Here is a 16,244-nt window from a genome sequence, read left to right as displayed (position 1 = left end):
AATTTCCACATAATGGATCAAAGTTGGCCATTTTGTAGGCAAATATTAATTAATAGAAAAATGCATATTATTAAAATTATTATATGTTTAACATAATTTAATTATTATTCTCTTTTTTTTAATTATTCAAATTGAAACCCGGAAAACGTTTGGGGAACTAATAATAATTTATTTGAATAAGTGGGCATTAATTTCAATTTTAAAATAAGTGAGTGAAGAAATTATTATAATCTGATTGATTAAAAAATATGGAATTTTTTTTTAGTGTAAGTTCTTTTTCTCTTTATAACTTACTTATTAAACTTACTCTTTTAATTTACAACTTCATACTTTGCTTAGATGAGCATGGATGATAACGTGTAGTAGGTGCTTCAATGCTACGCTATCCATCCTGATAAGGAAAGCTTCTTTTCTTGAGCCTACAGCTTTGAGTCTTGATGAGGATACATCCTTATCCTAAGGAAGACAAGAAAAAAATATAAGTTTCAGCAGTCCTCATGACATAGGACTGTCAATCCTTGTCTAGCAAAAGTAGCTTCAATGAAATGTCGAGCACCAACTGCCGAGATAATTTATATACGAGCTTCATTGGTGCTTTAACTTTAGGAGTTTTCGGTGGGGCTGATATAAATCCTATTTTAGGAATATTACAATATTTTGAGTTTGAAAAACTATTTCAATCTCATTTCTCTGAGTGTGTCCAAAATTTCCAAAAATTAAGTCTATCGAAGGCCATGAGTCGAGCTATTTATGTATCCCCTGGTTTCTCTGAGATAATTTACAGTAATTCATAAAGTTTTTTTCATTATCTTTTTTCCTTATCTTTATTAAACTAATGGCTTAATTTCAATTTCTCTGCATACTTATAACACAGTTTTTCGAATTATTTCGCGGTTATCCCAAAGGATCTCTTATACTGTTGGAAATTTCTTGGAAAAACGGTTAACAGATAATTTATGATTATCTGTTAATTATGAATTACAGATAATTATGAATACAGATTACAGATAATTATGATAGTATTAAGAAAAATGGTTAACAGATAATTTGATTGTTATTTTATCATGTTCAAGAAAAAAAAAGAGTCAAATAACCGTAAATATGATGGTAACCAAACTGTTAACTGTGTGAAAAACCGTTTATTAATTGCTTTCACCTAATACGGTTAAGCAACCCGAATTTAAACGCACCAACTTAGCCCACCAAATGAAACCACTTCGTTCCTTGCAACTGCGCACATACTATAGCCCTTTTGGCTATAGTATGGCTAATCTGTCAGTCTCATGACCAATTGAGTCAAAGCATGAACACCGCAATATTCTTCCCAAACCTCTCAGCACATGAAGAGTTTCCGGTGTCTTGCACTGTCCAACGCCCGTTACCTAATGAAAAGTCTAGCTCCTATGTTCTGTTAATTCCTTTTTTTACGGTTTTGAAACTATGCTAGTTGTAAATGGTTAAATAATAGTATAGTTTTTTATCCATGACATTTTAACCGTACTAGCTGTTAATAATTTCGAAACCGTAAAGGTAAAAAATGTTCTTTACCTTAGACTTTACGAATAATCGGACGGACTGACTGCTGTCGGTTATTTCGCCATAATTTTAGAATGGAAATTCTAACAGTTTAGTTAGAATTACCCCTTCTATCTTTCTCTTTGAGATTCGTAAAGAAGATTTTGAAACCCCCTAAATGTTAAGGATATGCATGAAAAGTACGCAAATTACCCAAACATAAAATTTCATTATTTATTTAACCATTTCGTTTTTAAAACTCCTAAAATACTTACTTTTTTCCATCCAGAACAATTTTTTTTAAATCGGCGTGGTGTTGGCTCAGAAACTATTTACAGAGTTATTTATAATTCTCTCCGGGGTTTCAAAGCGTTATAGTGAAAAAACGAAGACGAATATAGCAAAAAAGAACATATGAAATTATTCCGAAAGTATTCAAGTTTTAATTTACGCAGTTGCCGGTAGATGGCAGTAACATATACCACTGAAGTCAGTTGTAGTAAAAAAATGGCGTTTACAGGTGGAGGGAATTATGAATATCCTTGTATTTCTTTGCCACGAAATTAATACTTGTGGTTTAATCTAATACTTCGGTAATAGCTACATTAATTGTCGATTGCCTCACTTTTCTTAACATGATGTCATGTTATGTTTAAAACCAAAATTACCTGTAGATTAGAGAGTCATGCATATGGATAAAGAATACAAGAAAAAAAAATAATTGTAACCTAATTATATAGAAATGCAAAATTATTTTAAGAAAATGAAAGTTGTTATAAAAAAAGAAACCTGTTGGGTAGAATTACCAGCTATCGGTAAGATGACGAATTTGTTATTTTATCCCTTATTGCTATTTCAGATTAAGTTATTATTGGTTATAAACTTATCGTAAACAAACTGGGAAATACATGATTCATTATAACCTCAATTGGTTAATTACCTTAATAGAGTAAGAAGGAAATTCTTATCCATTTTTTTCTTTTCATTGAAATTTACACTGTTTGCGTTACTGTTAATCTTTTAAAGCACAAATGCTGACTAATGCTGCAATTAAAACTTTCCTTAGAATTCCCGAAGACCACGAAACATTTCAACTATTAATCGAACGTGTCATATGAGTATGAGCATATGATGAGTATGTCATATGAGTATATGATTTTATACCTTAAATCATAGACTAAAGCCTATGATTTAAGGTATAAAGTAAAACACGACGCTGAGATGTGGATTGAGTAGCATATGCGGAGAAAAAAATTCTGAAGAAATTACCGTTCTGTGTGGTAATATCTGGTGAAAGAAAACAACATATTTTTGGATATTAAAATCAAACTATACGGTATTTGAACCATTTATTTTTTTATTTTCCCTCTTTTACGGTAGCAATTCCCCGGAAATTTTGATTTTCAAAATTATGGTTCTTATTATTATACTTTTAATCGAAAATTCAAAATTTATAAATAATTTTAGCCAACTAAATGGTTTTTATGCCATGCTCTAAGGTAATACGAAAAAAAATTTACAATACCACATTTACCAAATTTTAACACAGATTATAAAATGTTATTTTACAGTTAATTTCACCTAAATCATCACCAAAGCACTTTGACAAAAATTATCGAGCTTTTTGGTGTCCCCATAAAGCCGGAACCACGCCATTTTTTACCATATACTAATAGTTTCGACCATAATTTTCTTCGATGTGTACAAACACGTTTTGCGACGTTTTCTTATGTTAGTTGTAGGTGATGCTACGTACAACCTCTTAGTGCTATATATTTATATAATTCCTAAATTTTAGTCATTGCCATTGACATTGTTAAAAAAAAATCAAATTCATAAAATTTAAATAAAATTAAAGGGTTTATTTTTTTATTCTAATGCTCAAAAATCTGCAATAGTACACTAATAGTGAAGTATGGTATTTCAAAAAGTAGAAACGTTAGCTGTTTTGTTAAAGAAAAACTTCAAGTTTTCCATGTTAAATATTCTTTTGAAGTTCACTTAACCTTGAGAAAGACGCAGTAAATTAAATATTTATGATCGATACAAAATAATCGATACCAAATAATTAATAGATAATATAATAATTTTTGTAACAAATGACAAAAGTTTCATCACACAAAATAGGATAATTTCATAGGGTATTCTGATTTTGAAAGTAGGCTTCTAAAATTTAGTTTCCGTTGTTGAATGATTTGAATAAATCACAGCTGGAAACTATCCGAGCTAACCACAAAGCAAATGAAAGACCATAAAAATAAAAAGGAAACAATCAATGTTGTTTCAAAACAGCTACTAGTTTTAGCATTGTAAAATTACTTAACATGTGACTACATAATAGACAAGAACGAAAAGAAATATCCTTAACAAAGAGCATTTCATATCGGCTTATGCCCAATTGAACTTGACGAATAAGATTAAGTCGACCATAAGGAAGGGCACGATTCATAAACAAGCTGGACTTGTATTAATCTCATTATTAAAGTGGACTGGTCATAATATGTTTACGCATCCATTATTTATCTCAAACATGTCTTTCAGCGGACTTTAAGGGAGACTTGACCGATAATGCATTGTGTCCCTAAAGGTTGCAATTGTTGACAAGTTGTGAAAGTAGTATTAAATTGGGTATTAATCGCTGCAGACGAACATATGCCGTCACATCCGATTTAGCAAGTAATTGGGAATAATTTTCGTCATACATCCGCTTTTGTTTTGAAGAAAGGGTGAGCCAGACTTGTTGTCTTAGCTCTAACTTTCACCTTGACTTGGTAATCCAAGCGGAAAAAACTGGTTGAGTAAAACCGCTGTAAAAAGATTAAATCGAGCAATTTTTTTTCGTTAAATTAGGGGATTTCAAAATTAACTATTGCTTCCTTTGTTCATGCCCAAGTTGAAGGCTTTTTTTTATACAACGAACGCTTTTTTTCCGGAAAATACGCATTTTAAATTGGCGATGATTGTTTTAAAACAAATATCGTTATATGTAATTAGACAGTATGATGCGTTGAAAACCTTGAAAACAGGATTTTTTTTATGGCTAGAGACTATCCCCTTTTAACTTCAAATCTTTATAAGTGGCTTTTTTTTATAAGAAAAGAAAACTATTTTTTTATCAGGTGTGTTCATTTAAATAATAATATGCATTATCATTATTTTATACGCCATTTAAACAAACGGGAAGCTGTTTTTAAGCAAATCATATAATTGTGCGCATTAGGAGGAAGCAAAGTGTTAAAAGCCTTGTAAAAATATTTAATGGTCAAAGGTTATAACCTTTTTGCATCTAAATCCTGCAAATCAGTTTACATTTATTATTTTTTTAGAAACGGAGAACTATTTGTTTTATTAGTTGTGTATATTTTAATATGATATTTCCGATTACTAATTTCTTCTTAAGCTTTTTGTTGAAAAATGCTCAATTTAAATAGATAGATGATTGTCTTAGAGCAAATATCATTTGGTGTAATTAGACAGTATGTTGCATTGAAGGCCTTGAAAACCTGATTTCTTACGGCAAAAGATAATCCTTTTTCACTCCAGATCTTTATAATTGTCTTTTGTTTAATTAGTAATTTGGGAAAAGAAAAATATTTGCCTTATCAGTTTTGTTTATTTAAATAATAATATGGATTATCAGTATTAGTGGTACTGATTTAATGCGTCATTTATAAAGATGGGCGGTTGTTTTAAAGCATGTCTCATTATTGGGCATAAAAGGAAGGAAAGCGTTAAAATCCTTGGAAAAAATTTTAATGATTAAAGGCTATAATGTCTTTTTTACCACTAAACCCTTCTAATCAAGTAAAGTTTTTTTTACGTATAAGAAATAAAGCACTATTTGTTTCAACAGGTGTGTATATTTTCATATGATAATTCCAATTAACATTTTTAGTAATCGTGCACTTGCTAAGCAATTTGCAGAATTTGTTACATGCAAAATTAATTACTTTAGGCAATTAACCAAAGAAAAGCCTTGGAAACAGGGTCTATTACAATTAAACAAGTTTTCCATTGTACCTCCAAGTCTGTTTAATTTATTTTATTTGTTATTTATTTAAGAAAAGGAAAGTATGTTTTCGTTCTGGTATATACACTTTAAAGTACTAAATCAAATCATTCGAAACGGCATGCACTAAGTATCACTGCCCCCAATTGGAAATTCCACCCTAAAAGTAGGGTAGGGGTCGTAACAATAAATATAATCCATTAATGAGCCAAAGTGTATAATGAATAGATTTTAGAAGTGCAGAACCTTAAATTTTAGCTAATGCCTATCGATAAACATTTGGAGAATGAAAGTACTTTCAAATTTTAGAATTCTTTAGCAACCTTTCAAAATTATACTACAGTCGAACTCGTTTATAACGAGCACAAAGGGACCGTAACATGTACTCGTTAAATCCGAGTGCTCGTAATAAACGGGTCCTTAAGACAGGCGTGCAACCAGAAGAGGGGGGGAGCTTGGGAGGTCAAATGATTGAGCATACTTAAAATTTAATTAATACTTACTTACTTTAATTACATTAATTAATTTAATTNATAGAAAATAACTTTGGTGAAATGGAGGTGACAACTTTTTTATACTTAAATACGCAATTTAAATAAATGGATGGCAGTTGCAATTAAATAAAATACAATATTGAAAAGCTTTGGATAAAATATCACTAAATACCATACGATAGTTTTTTTTTTATTTTTAAACAACATTTCGAACATTACATTTCAAAAAGGTCCGAAAAACATTGCAAACAGGCTTTAAATAATTTATAGGGATGCGGTGTAGTAAAACTTGTGCTGCCATCAATTTACTTGAGGGAAGACTATAATTTGAAAGCTAAGCTCATTCAATTATAATAAAAAGAATCTCTATTATATTTAGTTCAGAATAACAGGATGCAGCGTATAATTTACAGATGAATAAATTTTTAAAATTACACTAAGAATTTGGCAGAAATAATTGGTACAGTTTTGATTGCAATTGCATAATTTATAAGAAAATGCCTAAAATAAATTGCATTAGTAGCTAAATCTAATTATTTTAAACAAGATATCTCATAATTATTCTGAAACAACATGCTAAAACAGTGAAAACCTATACGAATTATAATATATTTTTAGAGGATTTGAATATAATATTTACGTTACGTGAATCAAACGTTAATAATTCTTTCAAAGAGTTTAATAGTAATAGAATAAGTAGAGTAGGCAGAAAATGAGACAAAACGCTTTTGTTATTCAAAAAAATTTTTTTTCAATTAATTAAAAGAGAAAAAAATTAAAGAAAAAACATGAATTAACCGTTTTATTCAATATTATCGAAGTAGACATTTGGGCACGTTTGTATGTTAATTTTATCAAAGTAGATAAAAGATATTTTGGAAAGAGTAATTATCATCATTTAAACAACCATAAAAACAGTTTTGCCATAACAATAGAGAGTTCCTAAGCACTCGTTTCCTTTTTAAAACCTGTACAAGTATTTCGAATTCAAAACAACTTACAAAACACTTATTTAAATCAATTTCCCCCGAAATAAGCTCTGGTATTCCTTAGTATTAGTCTGGTATTTCCTCTGGTTAACCTGTTATGAGATTTTTGGGAGCTAACCTTGAAACTCCGTTCTGATATTATTTTATTTCATCCCTGTTAGATAATTGTTTCATATTGTTAAATAATAATTTCATTTATTTAGCTAGGTTGCATTTGTTGAAAGTGACATGTAGGTGTGACTACCTTTTAAAACTTGAACGACCATGCATTGCCGATTAACGACATACTTTATCAGTCAAAATTTTTTTTAAATGTTTAGACTTTCATTATTCGTAATTTAACTACATTTCAAAGCAACAGTTGAGCTGAATATATTTTCAAATTTAAGTATAAAGATCGATGTTTTAATGCGAAATTGAAAATTCTCTTTAGTTAACAAAGGAAAGAAAAATATTTATTTAGAAATACATCAGATATTTTATTTACTATTTTTTGTGAATTAATAAATCTCATAGGCATTAACTGAAGCAAGGTAGTCTGCGAAAAAAAATATATAATCAAAACTACCAAAATAAGGTCAATTGCATCGTGTTTCTGGCTCTTTGAAAACATCAAAAAGCTCAATAATTTTTACTGAAGCACTTCAATAATATTATCGGTAAAATTAAGTTTTTATAATATGCAAAAAATTTGGTAAATGGGAGAAAATTTAGAAACTTTCTGATGATACCATAGAGCAGGACATAAAAACCATTTGTTCGGTTAAATTTACTTTACAGTTTTGTATGTCTTATTAAATGTGTGGTAATAAATAATATAATTTCGGAAGCCAGAATTTCCGGTAAATCGTAAACCAGTGAACGTCAAAATTACCAAATGAATGGTTTAAAGACCATATATTTTGGTTTTATTAACGAGAATTTATTTATTTATTTATTTATTTATTTTTACCAGAAATGCATACTTTTGTGATACCTTAAAAATGTGATACCTATAAAAACCATTTATTCAAATGAATATACTTTTCAGATTTGTATTTTTTTAAAAATGCGTGTTAATAAGAATCATAATTTTAAAAACCTTAATTTTCTGTAAACCGTTAGCATATGAAAGAAAGACACTACCAAGTGAATGGGTTAATTAACGGATATTTTTATTTTATTACCAAAATTATGTTTTTTTCTTTGTTTTTTTCTTGTTTTCTGGAAACATTCTTACCATATTTTTCCTCTGTGTTCTTATTTTATGATTCCGCAAGAAATCAATTTTCATATAGAACGTAAAACAGTTTAGCTTTCGATTTACTTAAACAATTAGGGTTGGGTTTCACTAAGTAAAAATGCTATTATTTTAAAAGATAAAAACTAGTTCTGCTTTACTTTCATTTAATCGTTTTCAAAACAAAACAAAAATCAAATAATTATATTTTACTAATAACACTAATTATACATTCAGAAAAGACAATTTACTATTAGTCTCGATACGCCACTGTTAATTAGAAACAGTAAACCCCATAACCCATGATTTAATGAAGTGCATAAAAAAACTTTAAAATTTTCAATGACAGTCAAATACTTAAATGCTGTAGGCCAAATTGGTCAATCATGTTTGCTCGACATTTTCTACTATTCGTGACATACTTATTTTCTTGAGATCACTTATATAACTACAAGAAAAAACGCACGCAAGAAATCCTTCTGCGTCTGAATGTAGTCAGATATTAATGATGTTGTGTCATATTGATTTAAACGTAAGATTGGGACGTGCAGGCCAAACGTCTCGCAAGAATTTCATTGAATCAATTACAGATCGTAAAAACTTAGATTATTACAGCTTTCGGCATAAAACGATATCAAATGTATGTAATTATTATTATATAACTAGGTGGAGTCTTTTCGTCTTTTTTTTTCTGGAGCAGAAAAATTTCCTTACGAGTTGGCGTTTTCCGCGGAAGCTTTGTATGGTATTGATCGATGGTGAAAATATGACTACATAATGAATGTATATACATAGCATATATATATATAAGCCTCTTAGAGACTTAAGCAATAATTCATACGTATTTGATAAGTTTGAACTTAAGAATTCACAAAAAAATATAGAATCGAACAGATGAAAAAAGAAAAAAACAAACATAAAGGGAGTGTTAATCAGATCTGTACTAGTGTAAATTACTTTAGCACATTATTTTTTTCGAAAATAATGTTCCCCTTTTCTTTCTTTTTTTTGTTGATAACAACTGTCCAATATTTTTCTATTCATTCTCCGCATCTTAATCAATGTGATTTGTTTTCGCATTTCTCATTTTTTTAAATAAATGCTGTATGCTTTTAAAATAACGCAAAGTTTACACCGGGAAAAAAGTCTGATAAAATTACCGTACTGTGTGCTGATGACATTTAAAAAAAGCATAATTTTGCTTATAAAACCTATATATATGGCATATATGGCCTTTGAACCATTCATTTGGTAATTTCTCCGCTCCTATGATAACGGTTTACCGGAAATTCCGTTTTTTTTTAAAAATTTATAGTTTTTATTACTACACATTTAGTAAAAAACACAAAGCGGAAAAGTATATTTAAGCGAATAAATTGTTTTTATGTCATGCCCTATGGTATCATGACAAAATTACCAAATTTTAAAAACCTTATATTATTAATAATTTTATTATAAATTTAAAAAAGAAACATTTCGGTAAGAATTACCGAGGTTTTTGGTGTCTCTTAGAGCTAGAAACATTTTAAATATTACCATATTTAGGTACCTTTGTCAGCGTATATTAAGTATAGTTTCAAAGATAAACAGTTGAAAGGAATAAAAAAATTCATGAAAATATGCATAGATTAAATTACTGTGTCAGATTAAACTACTTAAGTGCATATTTTTTTTCCATAAAAGAACATCTGCCTGCATTTTTTCTTTTCTTTAGCATATATATATAAGTTCAAAATGAAGATAAAACAAAGGAAAATTACAGACATATGAAAAAAGGGGAACCCCTTTTTTCATATGTTTGTAATTTTCCTTTGTTTTATCTTCATTTTGAATTTATTTTATGAGTTCTATTTACTTGCAGCTTATGAGCAATAAATGAAACTTATTGTTTTTCTTAATTTTCTTCGTATTTTGTATTTATTTATTTTGCTGCATATACAGTCAAACCCCGCAATAGAGAACCTTCAAGGGACCGACATTTCGGTTCACTATAACCGGGAGTTTACTATATCCGTTACGCAGGCAATTTAATTAATGGTTCCTTAAATCCTCCCTTTTATTACACATTATTCAAATAAATGACTGAAAAATATTATGTAGTAGCGAAAAATGTGTTATTTTTATTACTCTTGCGTACAAAAAAAAATTAGTAATCTCTAGCTGATGAGCAATCCTCAACATCAGATATGGAAACACTTCCCGACTCTCGGATAATTTTTCCTGAATTTTTGTTATTCAGCTTTTTAAATCTGTCTAACCTGCCATTTTAGCACATAAATGCAGTCTCATAAAATCGCTTAGCAAATTCATCGACAGATTACTGGGATTAGATACTGGGAGATGGCGGTTTCTTCTAATGCTGAACCACTTTAGTAATGCTTCATCAATATCCTTGTGATCTGCTTTTCTCAACTTTTTTCTGGCATCTAAATTTTTTTTCATGAGAAGAAATTATTAACTACCTATTTTTCCATATGTTACAAACTGTAGATTTGGATAGTTTATATTCTCCGCAATTATCATCTTGATTGCATCCATTTTCAATTTTTCTGATTATTTTTAATATATCTGGTTTACAAGATGAAATTTGTGGATAGCTCCTTGCCGTTTCGAGCTTTCGTTTAAAAAGTGCAGAAAATATTTAGAAAATTGCTTGAAGCTTTCAAAATTTTTAAAATATTCAAATAAAGTTTTTATCATCAGTTGCTAAATACGATTTCCTAAAAATTATGAAAAAACTTTTTTTAATTTTTTTTGCGCATGCGCAGTATAAAAGAGCTAACTTAAAAACTAATATCTCGCACAGTTTTTTTGCTAATGCTCTTAAAAGTTTTAATCTACAATTTTGTAATTAATCTTAAATTTCCAAATATTTTCTTTAATTCCATTGAATATTTATGAAGTTATAGCACAAAAACTCAAGGCAAAAAAAATATTTTTTTTTATAAAAATGTTCATACCTTCATAAATATTTACTGTAGGTTTACTAAACTTTACGCATTTATCAAAAATAACAAAAGTGAGATCAATACAAGTCACAAGTTTTTTGCTTCAATTTCTGGCATAGGATGTTCAAAAATACTTGTTTTCTTTTATTATATATTGCAGTTCTTCCAAATCTCTGCAAGCTTTAAATCTTATTGATAAGTATGAAAAATTGCTTGAACTAAACAACACTAAAGTTACAAAATAATCTTTTAAGTATTCCTAGAGAAATTTACAGAAATGCCAAAAACTGAAAGTGTGTCTTCCATTATTCTAGGATAGTATGTGTATATATATTTCTCATACAGAATTTGAGCGTTGTTCTTTTGTGAAAAAGTTTTGTTATTCCTCGTGTGAGAAGGAGAAATGCCTACCAGCACGTGTTTGAGTTTGATCGAGGTCGAATTGTGGCCAACTGGAATTGCGGTTTATCATACTGAAGTATCTGCCCGCGATGGTCGAGATCCCAAGACTGTTAGCAGAATATGGAATCGATGGATTCATGACGGTCATATGGAACGCCGTACAGGATCTCAGCCGCCTCCCATCACTTACAGCCGAGAAGACAGACATGTTATTCACATGGCCTTAAGGGATCGTACAACTACGTTACGAACCCTAAGTCAGCAAATGGGGTCATTTGCAAGACAACAAGTGTCTGTACAAACAGTTCGACTATGTTTGTAACAGCATGGACTGTCAGCACGGTGACCATGGCTTCGGCTACCCTTGAAGCTGCATCACAGGTAGAAGCTCCTCCAATGGTGTGATCAACGACGAACCTGTACGCAGGAATGGCATGACGCCGTCTTCTCAGACGAATTCAGGTTCCGTATACAGCATCATGGTGGCCGCATCTGTGTTTGGTGACATCTAAGGTAACGTCTATTGGCAGCTTGCATTCGACATCGCTATACTGGCCCATCACCTGGAGTAATAGTATGGGGTGTCATTGGACACAAGTCTCGATCACCTCTTGGTCGGATTGCCGGCACTTTGAACAGCAGCCTTTACATTTCTGATGTGTTAGGGCCAGTTGCTCTGCCCTATCTTCGAATCCTCCATAACGCTACATTTCAGTAGGATAATGCACGTCCGCATGTTGTCCGCACTATCCTGACCTTTCTTGACACAGAGCATATTCGCCTCTTGCCATGGCCTGTGCGTTCTCCTGATCTCTCACCAATATGAAAACATCTGGTCAATGGTTTCCAAACGATTGACAAGCCACCACTCGTCAGTCACTACGGTCGATGAATTGCGGCATAATGTTGAAGCTGCATAGAATGCTGTAACCGTCCATGCTATCGAATCTCTGTTCGACTCGATGCCTAGGAGAATAACTGCTGTTAATTGCTGCCAGGGGAGGCTGCTCTGAGTACTGATTCCTCTGGATCTATACATCCAAATATCCTGAAAATTTAATCACTTGTTCTTCCAACTACAATGTATGTGCCCAATAAATATCATTCAGTTATTTGCACTCCTTCCTGGTGTAGCAATTTTAATGGCCAGTATTGTATATATTGCAAAATGTCATAAAAGTGTTATAACTGTTTTAAACAAAATTAAATTAAAATTAAATACAAAATTAAATTATATGTTTCCTAATTATGATAATTTTAGTTAATTTTATCTTCAGTTTGTTCAACAAATAAGGAAGTTTTTATTAAAGATAATTTTCATTCAATATTGCTCTAATTCTGCGCTTTCATCTCCTTAAGATTGAATAATGCTTTGAAACTAGTCTCTAAGTAATTTGTTTAATCCAGGGACATACTTTTGTTAGATAAATTTCGATTAATTTTTAATTAAAATGTATTATTTTTTATTCTAAAGTATTATTTTTTATTCTAAAGTATAACTAGCACCATTTGTGATGAAATTGATTAAAGAAACATTTCATGATGCCGGTGTCATTCTTTAAGCCTTTGTAGTGCATTTTGAAATTAAATCCTTTCTTTCCTGTTTAATTTAAAATCAATAAACATTTAAATAATGAATGAAACTTAAGTAACAAAAATTGGGGTAACAACGCGGATGTTACTGGTCTTTTTCATTAAAATAAGGAAATTAATGTTTAGAAAGGTATTTCACGTTAATTTTTTCTTAATATTGTTCTACGATTTTCGAAATTTTACTCTTGAACTTAAGAAATATTTAACTGATATGCAGATAACAAAATGCTCAATGCATAAATTAGTTAATTATAAAAATAATAATTTATATAAATCATTATCAGTGTCTCATTTAGGTCAAATAATTTCAGATTTTAAAATCATTTGAAAATTGTGGTATTTAAAGGTAGTAAGTTGGAAATAAACAAATGTTTTGTATAACTTAAAAATAAATAGTTCATTTTTTATTTACCCTAAAAATTCCAAAATAAAAACAATTTATGCATGTAGATCTTACCGGCAAACTAGAAAATTCAAGCTTTGCTTACAATGCCTTATATTTTTACAATGCCTTATATTTTTAGCATAAAAAAATATTATTATTCATTTAGACATTGTTTATAATGCTAAGGCATCGAAAACAGTGACGAATACTCTTTGAGAAATTTAAGTACAGTTTGGCTGATGTAAATCGCGTAGAACGAAAAATGGCATTGATTTTTCTTCGTTTTTTTTTTAAAAAAATAAGAAAATGGTTTTATTGAGTGGACAACAACAAAAAAAAATAAGAAAAAATTTTTCTTACGACAAATCAATTTTTATGAAAAAGAAATTTCACGTTAACGCGCTTTTCGTGTTTAATAATGATATCCAACTATAAAAATCAGAGCTCTGGGGATACCGGACAATTTCCTTGAAACTTAAAAGAAAACAACAGAATGGAGAAAACCCAGCAAAAAAAAAGAACCTCGGTGTAAGGAACAACAGGCTCCAGGCCGCCCTTTCCTTTCCAGGCAATTGTAACTATAGCACATGTCAAGTAAAAAATTCAAGAAAAAATTGCTGTAGAAAGTATCGGCACTCAAGGTGCCAATATTTTTTACCGTAAAATTTTATACTGTAACTTTTACAGTAATATTCATTTAATTACAGCAAGTCAGCAAAAATTACTGTGAAAATTACAGTAAATCAGATTTTTTTTTCAGCAAATCTTTACGTTAAAAATGGATTTTGTGGTAAAATGTACCGGCATTACTAGTACTTACCCGACTTACCAGAACGACTTAGAGTATGATTATTATAGAAATTCTTCGTGCTCTCGATGCATAAGATGAATCCGCAAACATCACAAACTCAATGAATTGACAAAAAATATTATGAATTTTCTTCATTTTAGTCGGTCATTTGAGCAACAAAATAATTCTGAGAAAATTGAGAAAAAAATACATAAAAGTCTAAAAGCATAATTCAGACAATTTTTCTATTTAGGCCATCAAACTTTTTTTTTTCTTCCACAAAGAGTTTTTTTAATTCTTTCGAAGGCCATAGAAAGACCTTTCTAGGAATAACATCACCTTCTTATGATTTCTGAGAAAGTCTGGGTCAAGAGTTAATAATTTTTGGCAATGTTTGTAAAGTTCGATTTTATCTTTAAAAAACTGATTTGATCTCAACTAGTTAACAAAATAAGAGACAGCTTACAATTTCCAAATTACTGTGTCGAGATCTAAAACGAAGTTTTTGTTTTAAACTCTCTGAAAAAAAAGAGAATTGTTCTAATAACGCATTTGTATGCCCACACCATTGGAATCAGACAATAATTTGTTCTAATATGTAAAAAAAAAAAAAAAACTGGTTCAGCCCTTCGTGCGAGTTATGAAATAATCGGAAGTCGATGATTAACCTCAAGCTAGATTTTTATCCATTGCTAATCAGGCATTTGTGGTAATTGTAATTGACATAAATGTTTTTGCCTTGAGAAAGTATTCTTTGGCCAAGGGTATGAACGATACTGTACAGAATTTTAAATGCATGTAAGTAGGCTTCAAAGATCGAATTTTATTAACTAAGCTCGTTTTTTTTTGTCTTTTTCTTACGTGTCTTGACCAATATCTCATAATGTCACCAAGGTAAACCTTCAAATAAATTAAAACCATTGCGTAATTAACACAACATTCCAATTTCTAATGTTCTTTACTAAAACAATTAAGTTTATTTTTCTAATTTGCTTTAGATGTGTGTGACAGTGATATCTGTTGGCATCGGTTGTACTATAAACAATTTCGGACTAAAGTGTGGTATAAAGTACCGGAAATTTGAATGCATCATCCGAAAAATTTAATTTTCCGTTAATCCTCATACCGTAATTTTCACAATACTAGCTAATAGAGATGAGTTAAAAGAGATAATGGAGATAAGTTAGCTAATAGAGATGAAAAATGAAATACATGTGGTATTCCCTCAATCTGAATAAAAATATGTTTTCCATTGTAAAGATAATTATTAAAAAAACAAATATCAATTAGAATATCTCAATAATCAGAATTATAATAATAATAACTCGAAAGAACATCTTTTAGTTTGGAAGGGAAATGTTATTGAAGAGATCCTGTAAATCAAAAGTTGCAATAGAATTAATTTTATTTTGTTTAATAAATTCTAAAATCAGTTTATTATTAGTGATATATATATAAAACAACTTACACGAAATTTTATATATACATATATATAAAATTTTACAAAAAAACGAAGAAAATTAAGAAAAACAATAAGTTTAACTAATTGTGTTCTATTTTATTTGTTGCAATTTTTGTAAAATTTTTTGAGTGCTCCTCACACTATTGTATTGATATATTTTGCTTTGGCTATATTGATACAATATTAGAAAGCACTCTTTTTTGTGGATATAATCGTGTGAGCTGATGAAAAGATTATATCTTTTATTTTCCGGATTTTTTTAAAAATTTTGTTCTTTTTTCAGGATTTTTTTTTCTTTTTTTTTCCAGGCTTCATGTTATTTTTATTATTATTTTTCTTTTATTTTTTGCTCTTCTTTCATTGTTCTGTAATTTTTCTATTGTTTTCTCTACATTTTGAACATATATATTTATATATATATATATATAAATACACTGG

At 29.7% G+C, this 16,244-nt stretch overlaps 1 protein-coding gene across 2 annotated transcripts in view; it reads right to left on the bottom strand.

Moving 5' to 3' along the window:
- LOC107453699 (hephaestin-like protein) overlaps positions 1 to 451 on the bottom strand; it is a 96,100-nt gene extending 95,649 nt beyond the window's left edge. The window contains exon 1 of one of the 2 annotated variants that reach the window (XM_071177539.1): positions 295 to 451. The gene's annotated coding sequence lies outside the window, so the exon portion shown is untranslated. The remainder of the gene's footprint in view (positions 1 to 294) is intronic. The other variant, XM_043038978.2, reaches the window with a different exon arrangement.
- Positions 452 to 16,244: the final 15,793 nt, after the last annotated feature.

Source organism: Parasteatoda tepidariorum, chromosome 2, assembly GCF_043381705.1.
Source record: "Parasteatoda tepidariorum isolate YZ-2023 chromosome 2, CAS_Ptep_4.0, whole genome shotgun sequence".
NCBI lineage: Eukaryota > Metazoa > Arthropoda > Arachnida > Araneae > Theridiidae > Parasteatoda > Parasteatoda tepidariorum.
The sequence above is the reverse complement of the archived record's forward strand: the minus strand, read 5'-3'. Positions and strand labels throughout refer to the sequence as shown.